The sequence below is a fragment of the Parasteatoda tepidariorum genome, chromosome 8 (genome assembly GCF_043381705.1).
Source record: "Parasteatoda tepidariorum isolate YZ-2023 chromosome 8, CAS_Ptep_4.0, whole genome shotgun sequence".
In the NCBI taxonomy this organism is placed as follows: domain Eukaryota; kingdom Metazoa; phylum Arthropoda; class Arachnida; order Araneae; family Theridiidae; genus Parasteatoda; species Parasteatoda tepidariorum.
In genome coordinates this window covers 34067082-34079148 of record NC_092211.1, presented here as the reverse complement: position 1 = coordinate 34079148, position 12067 = coordinate 34067082, and the positions used below count along the sequence as shown (strand labels likewise).

The window sequence follows — 12067 nt, the reverse complement described above, 5'->3', positions numbered from 1 at the left end:
ACTCGATTGGATTTTTGTTCTCTTCTGTTCCAGCCAGCCACATATTTCGAAAAGTTAAGGCACAACCATTCGTCTCAATTTTTCAACTCAGCCCTTCAAGAAACATTCGGTCCTTCGATAATAGATTCCGCTGGCGTAGGTAAAAGGTTTCCTCTGACATAACTTCCTTGCTAAAGTCTTCTTTATCACCAGTCAGATGAAATCTGTAGCATTTATCAATTTCTGCGTTTATCTCGCTGTGAAAACATCAACTACTGAAGCGGAAACAAAAGGGTAAATAAAAAAGAGAGAAACTAATGAAAAAAGAAAAAAAAGATGGCCACAAGCGAGGGATGTTTTTTTCAAGATTCTTCTATTTCTCTTTATTTTCGTTCAATAAAGTTTCTTCCTTCAATTTTTTATTTGCCCAAGCGTTACTTACACTCCAGTGAATTCATGTTCTTAAATTCTTTTGGTTTTATAAGTTGCATTTTTATAATTTCCACTTGCGTTAATTATACTTTTATTTCTGCTGAAATATGAAGAGCACTTGAAGCTGGTGTATGAGAAAACCAATAAAAAATTCTTGTACTAATTTAATCTCGAAATTTGTTTAATAGTGTATAGAAAAAAAATTAATTAATTAGAAATTTTCTAACTGTTTGCATTAGTGTTTCCAACTATTGAAAAATTGTGTTTAAAAATAATTTCCAAGAGTTTTCAGATTTTAATATTTACTCTATTAAAAATATATTTGCTTCTGAGAAGCAAAAATTCGATCGAGGAAAAAAAAATATAATTTTTGTTTTTTTTCTGTTTTTTATAATTCTAATTTTTTTTAATGTATTCTATACTATGCGATATCATCGTTATTTTCTATTCTATCCAGACACATACTTCGAAAAGTTAAGGCACAATCTTTCAACTCTGTCCTTCAAGAATCATTCGGTCATTCGATAATAGATTTCGCTGGCGATGGTAAAAGATTTCCCCAGGGAAAAATATTTTATTAATTAGAATATCCTGACTTTCTGCATCAACTACTAAAAAATTGAGTATTTAAAAAAAAAGTAATTTTGAAAAGTTTTTAATGATTTATATTAAGAAATATATCTGTTTCTGAAAATCAAAAATTTGATCGGGAAAAAAAAATTTTTCTTCTTTTTTTTCTTTTGTTTTTTTATAATTCTAGCTCTTTTAAATATATTATGCCCCATGCGATGCAATTGTACATTGCATGTTCTAGGTTCTTTTAGATTCCGGTTGCACACATTTTATTAATTAGATTTAACAGTTTATTCCGCTCTAAACTTTTTGAGATACATTTCGGTTTTATTTAGGAAAATTAAGGAGTGCTAAAGATAACTATTTGAAGAGTTTTTTAGATATAAATAACTACTCAATTACAAAATATATGTGTTCTGAGAATCAAAACTTTAATCAGAAAAAAACAACAACAAATTTTTCGTCTTTTTTTCTTAATTCTAGTTTTTTTTAAACATATTATGTCCAACGCGATACCACTGTACAATGAATCTTCTTAATTCTACTGGATTCCGTTTGTATTAATTTCATTAATTAGATTCACCAGTTTATTCCACTCTAAAATTTTTAATATACACTTCGGTTCTTAAAGTTGTATTAATGAAATCTTAGGAGTGCTTAAAATAGTCCATTCTCATACTCATGCAGTTTAGTAGCCGAATTTTCCTAAGGTCAAATGCCTTCAGTCATTTAATTCTCTAAATCTATGAAATATGCCATTTATAGTCACATCTATTTCCTTCTTGGAGGAGAAATGACATCCACGCTATTTTTAGATGAGAAAAAAAATCAAAAGTAGCACAGAACAAGATTAGGTGAATATGATTATCTATCACTCGTTGAATGAGAAGATGCATTGCGATTATGAGTCACAAGTCCTTTAATATCCACTTCTTGAAGAATTTCCAGAAACCATCAATCAATGTACCAATTTGCAATGGGTGGCTTCTGCCACTAAAGCCTAATAGTTTTGACCAGTGCTTTGTTTTTATAGAGAAAGGCATAGATTGATTTCCTCTTAGTATGTTGTTCTATTCTGGGTAAGGGATCAGCGTCAAAAAAAACATCGACCATTGTGACGTCAAAAAAATTTCTGCTACAACTTATCACCATTAATATTTTGGAAATGTTGCTACTGCAAAACCTTATTTTAGTAAACTAAGAGTTTCGTTTCTGAAACTAACACACTTCTCTTTTTTGTGCTCAGTAAACTAGTATTTTCCTAACGTGGATTAATTTTTAATGCGTTAAATGTTGTAAAATTCGGTAAGTTTATACTAATACCTTAGAACATGGCATAAAAACCATTTATTCGGTTAAATATATTTTTTCATTTTGTATTTTACTAAATGTGTGGTAATAAGAACTATAACTTAAAATACCAGAATTTTCGGTGAATCGTTACTATTAATTAGTTTACAGCATATTTTGCTATTATTGCTCTTGATATGTTCATTATTCTTAAGAGAAACGTCTGTACAGTACAGTACGAGAATTTTCCCATTTTTTCCCCTCCATGTAGATGTGAAACGCAATTTTCTTAATTTCCTCCCTATTGTGAAATCATAAAAAAAATCATGGCAGGATAATCTCCTCGAATTAACTACATTTTCCTTTTTTCTAAAATTTATCCTACATTTAACTATTTGCAATAGGTACATAAAAAATAATTTGATTTGTGAAAATAGTTAATGGTTTTGATTTTTTTACACTAAATTTTTTTCATACGCTTTCTCGTCTTCGTTTGTTTAAAAATAATTTGAGTGAGTTTCGTTCTATCGTTCTTTCTAATGAATAAATAAACATACACGATATAAGAGTTTAAACATTTTACTTAAATTATTTACAAAAGACTTGAAATTGTCTGACTAAATTATTTAAAATAGTTTTAATTTAATGTTTGAATATAAAAAAAATCAACAAATACTTTTTATAAGGCACATATTTTAAAACTGGATAATTTCAATCTAACGTTTATAGAACTTTAAAGCGTCCTTTTTTCTAGCTTTTTTTCTAGACGAAAAATCCAGTTTTCTTAATTATTATTCAAAGAAAAGGTTGTGTATTAAAGAAAAAGTTTTATGATAATTTGCCTAAATTGGGAAATGCTTGGTTGATTTATAATTTGTTATTTTCTGTCCCATGAAATTATTATATAAAATACTGCGATTACAAAATTTATTTAACATGTCTAAATTTATTACACTACATTTGAAAGAAAAATAAAATAAAATTACGGTTTTTGAACGTTATTGGAAATGATTAAAAAAGTCTTGCCTTAAATTAGAAACTGAACTTTTTTTTTCGAGCAAATAATATAGAAGTGGAGGAATTTTTAGATAATAATCTTTTAAAAAATAAAAGACAGAGAAAAGTAGGCATGAATATATATATATCTTATTCTTATAGGAAATGAATTCAGAAACTGCAATATTGATTTTACCATAAGCTGTGCAAAAGCAGCTTTATTAAGTCAAAAAAAAGTAAATAAATAGCAAAAATTTATAAAAAATTTATTTAGTAATAAAATTACAAAAATACAGAAATATTTAAATACCTATAATTTTAGGCATATTTTAAAATAATTAAATTGCGTCAAACTCTTACTTAAAAGTTTTCGACGCTTCTGAACTATAAATAGTTAAATATTTATAATAATAAATAAAATTATAATCAAGAATGTTTTTATAAATTTTTTTTAATGAATATATACAGCGTACGTTATCTCCGTTATCAATCCATATGTTTAGAATTTTTACCTAATTATAAGAATTTAATATAGTATAATCAAAGGAAAAAAAAAGACATAAACATTATAAAAAGTGAATTTACCAAGGAAGAAAGCAAGATTGAAGACATCAAAGACAATTTTACAACAATACGAAGTAACTGTAGTTTTTCTGCAGATTCATCAGAAAATATACTTCTAAAACAATGACTGCATAATTACTTCAAATTTACTGCAGAATAACCACGGATTTAAATTTTCAGTTTCTTCTTAATTTATAATTTCAAAGTGACCTCATTTAAACTGCAGTAATTTTGTAGACAATAGCTAAAAATTACTGAAATAAATTACTGATAAATTACTTCACATTAGCTGTAAAATTACTACAGTGTTTTTACAGTTAAGATTAGACTACAGAAAATCTGCAGTCAACTGAAAAACTACAAAACTACTTCAGTTCTGTAAGAAAACTGCAGTGTATTTTTAGCTGGGCATGTATTTGTTTATTTATTTCAAGTTTTCTTAAACAAATAAAAAAAATATAGAAAACAAGGTCTTCTGCTAAGTGCAGGACTTTCTGCAATCAAACTGTGTAATGTGATTAGGTTTGTTCAAAATGTGTGGCGTTATTTTGGAAACATTGTGTTATTGTCCTCATCTGTTTGCTAAGTCATCTGTTTTCGAGCTTTGTAACCAACCTTGAAAGTTGTTGAGGAGAAACTGTCTAGTTTCCTGAGCAGAATATGTTAAGACTTACATTTTAATCTAATTCCAATTCTCTTTAATTGTTTTTGAAACTACAGTGATTTTAAAAGGACTTAGTATATAAAAACACACATTAAATATTTCATATTGGGTACGTTATATTTCATTTGGCTCTCTACCTCTATATGTGGAGTTAAGATCAATTTAAATAACTTGCATAGATCATTAAAACACAAAAAAGCAATCAAAATATTCATAAAAAACAATGTTCTTTCTACTAATTAATATAAAAAAAGTAAATTTTTAATTTAGAAATACTTTCCTTTAAGATTTAAACTTGAGACGTAAGTATAATTCTTTTTTTTTTAATAATTTACATTAAAAGAGATATTAAATCTAGATAATCATTTGGTTATGAGTGTTGAACAGCTATTTATAAGATAATGAAATAATGGCTAAAACTAGAGTTAACATGCATCGATCATCCTAAGTAATTATTGATTTTTCAAATTTTCTTCTATTTGAATAAACAATAAGTAACTATCTCCAAACAATGAAAGTTAATACTTGAATAGAACAATATTATTCAAAAAAATATTGATTTTTACTTTTAATAAAACTTTTTCTTGAAGACTTTTAACTTTCATTTAGCTCCGCCTTTCTGATTTCTTCTTCGAATTTTGAGATTTAACTGTAATGACGGCTCTTCCTTCTTCCCACATTTTTTTCTCGAGCAAAATGGTATAAAATAACCATTTCACATGCTTACTGAACTTCAGGGCGGGTTCAGTTTTCTTTTCTTCTTTTTTTCTTCCTTACTGCTATTTTCGACCCATTTCTCTTCCATTACTAGAAAAAGACATTGTTGGTGAAAAAATAAAGTATAAAAAATGGTATACAAAAAGACATGCATTAAAGGAAAAAAAAAATGCATGTTTCTTTTCGTGGGATTTATTAATTTTTTCTTTAGTGAATATATTTTTTTAATGCAAGCATTTCTTGAAGTCTTTTTTGTTTCTTATGCTTGAAAAGAGAAAAAATTTCTATAATTATACTTGCGACACATTTTTTCTTTTAATAGTTGTGAGCGTAAATTCTGCTATATATTATGGGAATTTATTCAAACTATTTTTATTTCTGCAATAAAGAGGTACTAAAATTATACTGAAGATAACTTTTAATATTTTGATATATAGTTTACTTAAAAAGTACGCTGATTACAAATTTGTTTCATCGAAATTTCAGCTTTCACTATAACCTTTTTTTTGCATGACAGAGTTTAGAATGTTACGTAAATAAATAAAACTGAATGATTTAAAAAAATTATGGAAAGTATTTATTTGTGTGTTAAACTACCCAAAATTAAATAAAAAAGAAATTCATAATAAAAATATTTAGTTAGCCTTTTATTTACGAACTTCGAAAAAAATACTTTATATACAAAGCTGTATATACAAAATTGCTTATAAATATTCAAGATTGTAGTAATTAATGTAATTTTCAATACCTTTTAACTATCTCATTTTCTTGTGTTTCTATCCTAAGAAAATATTTTCTGACTTTTTATTGGAAATCTTTTTTTAGTGCTTTATATTTAATTTCTTTTATAAAATAAAAGTAGATTGTTATAAATTTTTTTAAACCTTATAAAAATATAATTTACAAAAATATCTTATAAAATTATTACATATCTTATAAACTATAATAAAATATCTTATAAAAATATAACACTCAAGCAATCATCATCCTGCATATCCCTAGTTTTTGGGAAATACTCCGTTTCTAGCTCTTTAGGAACCTTATTTTCAGGTATTTTTATTTTTTTATGCCTATTTAGGTTTTGTTTTATTTATTAAACGGAAAATGATTCATCAGAAAAAAAATGAACACTTTATAACAACACGCTTTTCATAATAAATATGAAATGAAATTTAATAAGTGCTTACTTTATTTCTTGCCCGTGCGAATTCTTTTTTTTAGGCATTTGTATTTTAAATTCTTTTGTAAAAAAAATAAAACCTTACAAAATATATTATTTGAATATTTAAGTTATTTTTGAGCAAAAACGTAGAATTTTTTTTTTTTTTTTGCACAGTTTGCCATTTCGATAAATTTTCTATTGTTGTATCTAATAACACTTGGAGAATTCAAGCTTGCCAAACACTTGCCTTTTACGAATTAAGTCAGAAAGGGGAAACTTTTGTTTGGCAAGAAATCGACGCTATGGTGAATGTACGTCCTGATGCCAAATTCCACGGAAAGATGGCAGCACTAATTATTCGCGAGGTTACTTCCTCAATTTAGACATATATCTAATGGGGAAAGAAATTTTCTCCAGATTCCGTACCCATTGTACTGATCAGCGACTGAAAACATGATCCACAGCTTTTACGAGCACATATATCGCATATACACGGTGGGCCTTAGCTGAGACAAGAAAGAAACCCTAGCCCCAAAAGACCGGAGTCTGATTCTCTAACCACTGGGCTACAATATCCCTGAAAATCTTCTTTCGCCTTATTTAGACGTATAAGAACGTTTCGCTAAAAATCAGCTTTACAGATTTCTATTCTAAATGTAAGGATTTCAGAGTGCATGTATGCAAACCCTTCAAAATAGAACAATAATTTATTATACAATTGTCTAGATATCTGAATATAAAATATATGCGTATGTTAAGACTATGCTATCATTCGAAAAGAAATCTTATCTAAATATTGATTTTAAAATTACGTTAATTAATAAATAAGTTTTCTTTAATTATTTTAAAGTAGCTATAAACGTTATTCATTATGCATTCAAATTTTGTATAAATTAATTAAAAGTTTTAAATTAACTCTGTGCGCAAAAGTGCATTTGTTAAATCAGATTATACAAGCTATATATAGTTTGAAACTATTTCTTTTTTTCGATTAAACTATTTATTTCTTTGAAACAAGTATTAAAATACCACTAATTTTATTTAGGTAAATTCGGCTCACTTAATATTTTATTTATTTAAAATTACATAGCTCGAATAGAACTGATAAGTCAATGAATAAATACAAGGAAAGATCAATAATTATCTGAAAGGACATAATTAAATATTCAATTTTAATAATTTTGAACTAAAGCATGAAGTTTAAATATATTATGTGCATTTTTAATGAATTCCTACAACCCAGAACAAAATTGTGAACAAATATTACTTTTACAACTGTGATGGAAATAAAATTCATAATTGAAATCTTTACTTTTAAAACTATTTTCCAAGCTCCTGCTATATTCTAAATTCATTAAATATCCAATTCTCAAACTTCAAGCTAGCTTAATCTCCATCGAAAATACTTTTGTTCATTTTAGAATTAAAAAAAAGAGCACATTTTGCATTTTTTCGAAAAAAAAAGTTATTTAAGAAAAATGTTCCTAAAAGGATATTAAACGGTGCTGGAGGATAAAGAAAAGGAAATTGATACAAGAGTAATGTGGAAACCTTTTTGCTACAATGATTTTTCATTAAATGTATTTGAACTTTATTCTTTTTCTGGAAGGAGATTAAAAGAATAATTGATCCTGAATTAAACAGTCTTTCTTTCTTTTAATAGCATAGAAAATGCTTAAAGACATAACATTTATTTAAGTAAATGTTTGCACACGATCAATAATCTTAATCAAAAGGAAAGTGCTTTTAGCCAATAAGCTTCTTATGATTTTCAGTTCCTCTAAAAATGAAGTTAATAAAGAAGTCTCAAGTTTCAATTTTCTAGAGTAGCTTAGCAAATATATGTGCAAAGTGGATTCTGTGAATTAATTCTTAAAGTAAATATGACCCATTATTTTACATATTCTCAAAAGGCTATTATTTTCTATAAAATGTGGATTATTAATTAATGAACTAGAAATGAATGGATGTATTGTTTAACACATTTTACATGCGAACAAAATGTGAAAATCAGGAATGAAATTTGATTAATTATTTAAAGAGGAAAAATAATTCAGCTATTTTACATTTGAATACGTTTCTTGAATTTTAAGTACCTAGATAAATATGATAATAGATTCAATATTACCATATTTTGGCTGACATCCTCTTAAAAATATTTAAAAGGAGATAAATGTTTCTCATGTTAATCAATACGAAACCTAAAACTTGCTCATCATTTTAATTGAATTAAAATTTCTGCTTAACTATTAAAATAAATGGTTAGTATATTGATCTTCATCACGGAGTATTTCGAAGGAGAGGTAGAGTGGGAGAGAAAGGATGTGAAATAAAAAGTCTTCTAATAATATTTTTACAAATTTGTTATTTGAAGAAATATCATATCTTAGTCACTGTAGGGACTGTTAGAAAATAAGAATGTTTTCCGAACAAATTTGATATAAAAATTTAGATGTGACACAAAGTCATTAACCCATTAACGCATAAATTTTTATTTGCCGTGTCGCAAAAAAAGCTCTTTTTATAAAAGTAGTTATTTATTTAACTAAATAAATACTTTCTTCTCTTAGCTAGTACTTGATTTTTGTAAAGAATAAAAAATCATTTGCCTGGTGTGAAAACAGTAATTTTTAAGATCACAAGAATTGCCGTGATTCGGCGAAGTACATGCCAAGATAGGTCAAAATGGGTCAATTGAATCTTAGTACATGAAATTGCTCACACGCATACATAATTTTTCTATTGGTTCACTGCAAATAAACCAATTTTAAATTCAGTTATTATGTGTCAAATCAAGTACAATAAAGTAAAATAAATAAATTAATTGCAATAAACTACAATAAATAAATTAATTACAATACGGTGCTTTTAGTGACTAATCATGTGTTTTATATTGATTTTTCTCATGCTTGATTCTTTAAATCGAGAGGAATCACAATCTTCAACATATGGTTCCATTAATTTAGGATGTGAAGCAGAAGAAATTTGTGTATCTTAATAATATTTTTTTAAAATATGCTTTCTCAGTGTAATATTTATAAAATGTGCTTTCTCAGAGAGGATATTATAATAAAAATATTTTTTCCGACTTAATGAACTTATTTAATTTAATTAAATATGAAAACATTATCTAAAGATTGTACTTATATAATTATATATTAATCAAATAAATGTAGTTAAGATTTCAGGATACTATATTCATAGTACATACTTCATATACGTACTTCATATACATACATCAGGCTCATATCCCTCAGGAGCGACCGCTCACTGTTCCGCAGTGAAATGGTCGTTAATGGAGGTGGGTCATTCTTAGGGGTTACCTTCATTGAGTTCAAAATGTTATCGAAGGTGCATGATTAAATTTCAATTTTATTCAGTGTCATTTTCTTGGTGGGGAAATGCGATTTGTGTTGGCATCATGAAAATCGGATGGATGAATAAAATTTAGTGTCAATAAAAATAGCTTTTACTGATATAATTGTTAGTAAAAACAAATTTACTAATTCGGGATAATATAATTATATAATTGTTTTTAATAAATAAACAATTATGTTTTTGCTTAAGTTTGCATTTTATTTTATATCATAAAAATTAGTTAGTTTTAAAAAATGAAAAGAGGTTTGTTTGTTTGAGATACTTAGTTTTTTTCTAATTTAACTTTCAATTCTAAAAATATATAATTGATTTCATCATCGTTCGGCAACAACAATCTCTTTCGAAGATGGTCAAAAAAGCTTTCTAAATAAGAGCCACTGACAAATAATTTAATAAATTTCAATCTACTTACTTATTTTGTTAATATTTTTTGTTTTGATATTTTTTCATGCTTCCTTATTTTTCCGAATCCGCATTTGATGCAAAAGTTTTCTCGGTCGCTGGGAGAAGTTTTGGCGATTTCTCCAAAAGTTTTTCTTCAACACAAAGTCTTTGGAAACATTCTCTCTTAAAATGAACGAGTGAAAATAACTCAACTTGAGTGCTATTTAACTCTTTCATCTAGAAAAAACCGGCCTTCTCATCTTGAGTTAAAATCACTCAAGTGAAAGAGTTATATGGAAATAGCTCATTTTGAGTGAAAAAAATTTCACTCAAACTTGAGTTATTTTCACTCGAGTTTGAGTGATTTTCAGTATTACCTGAGTGAATCGTTTCACTCAAACTTGAGTGATTTTAACTTGTGTTTGAGCGATTTTCAGTATTTCAGTTTGTAAATTGCAGTCAAAATTTTTACTGTTAATATTCGGAATTTTTGTATTTAGTGGTGCCATCTATCGTAAGCGATAAAAAATACTATAGTTTTCGTTTCAAAAAAATTCCTTTTGACAGAGAAAGCCTTAGATAGGAATTTTTTTTTATCTTAACGTTTGTTAAATTTAAATATCGAATTAGATAATATAGTACTTGTGAAAGTTTTCGCTGTGAGCATATCGACACTGGCTGGGATTCGAACTGGCTTCCCGTCTGTCGTGAGATTGACCGATTAACCATCTCGGCTGCACTCCTGAGACAACACGGCTACAAAGAACTAATTAGTTTCATGAGCTGGGTCTTGTTGGCGAAGATAAAGTTTTTATTTGTTAAATCAAATAAGGTGAAAACACAGTTAAAAAAAATTTTCAGAGTTAACAGTTTGAATAGCAGCATTTTGTGGTTATCCAATTATTTTGATTGTATACAGTAAAACAACAATTAAATGAATTATTACTTAAGAGGTTTTTTTCTTATGAAAAATTCCTAACCACTGTAGATTTGAGTTTTTTTTTTCTTTCCCCTAAGTTACGTCATTTTTCTTTGAAGTTTAATTTTTAAAAGTAAGGAGCTCTAAGCGAATTTTTAAAGTAACCAGTTTTATAAATATTAGGCTCATTTAGGTACAATTGAAAATACTATGAGTCATTTTTTTTTCGAACAAATTTATTCGTTTAATTTATAAAGCTTTACTTTCAAGCAATAAAAAAGGTATATTGTTTTAAATTGCCAAAATTTTTTTAAGACAAATTTCTGAAACTAAGTGAAATTAATAAATTTTTGAAGAGGACGTTAAAAGCTAAAAAATCTGGATTAAATACCCTTTTTCAAACTAAATTTTGCAAACTCTTTTGATATAAATTTGTTTAAAATCCAAACTATATTTGTTTTGATTAGAAAAAAATAAGTATAATTTTTGTTCTGCAATAATCCTAGCTTAGTATGAATTCGAATAAAAAAATTAACTAATTAACATTAACTACTTGAATTTACTTTAATATTCTTTTCACCATAAACTTTGATCAAACATAGTTTTCTTAAGTCAAAATCAGTTGTTCTTAATTTAAGTTGTATCGCTTCTGAATTATAAATAATTACAATTAAATCAAGTATGTATTTTATGAATTTTAACTATTATGAATATAGATAGTGTACGTTATTTCCGTTATCAATATATATGTTTAGAATTTTTACCTAATTGTAAGAAATTAATATATAATCAAAAAGAAAAAACATTATAAAAATTTAATATACCAGCCAGGAAAGCAAGATTGAAGACATCAAACTCTTTCAATTTTACAACAATGCAAAGTAACTGCAGTTTTTCTGCAGATTCATCAGAAAGTATACTTCTGAAACAATGACTGCATAATTACTTCAAATTTACTGCAGAATGACCACGGATTTAAAGTTTCAGTTTTTTCTAAATTTATGATTTT

At 26.7% G+C, this 12067-nt stretch overlaps 1 protein-coding gene across 1 annotated transcript in view; it reads left to right on the top strand.

The window, feature by feature from the left end:
* Window positions 1-12067, top strand: part of LOC107441526 (cell adhesion molecule Dscam1) — a 406695-nt gene that overhangs the window by 363353 nt on the left and 31275 nt on the right. The gene's annotated exons all lie outside the window — the stretch shown is intronic.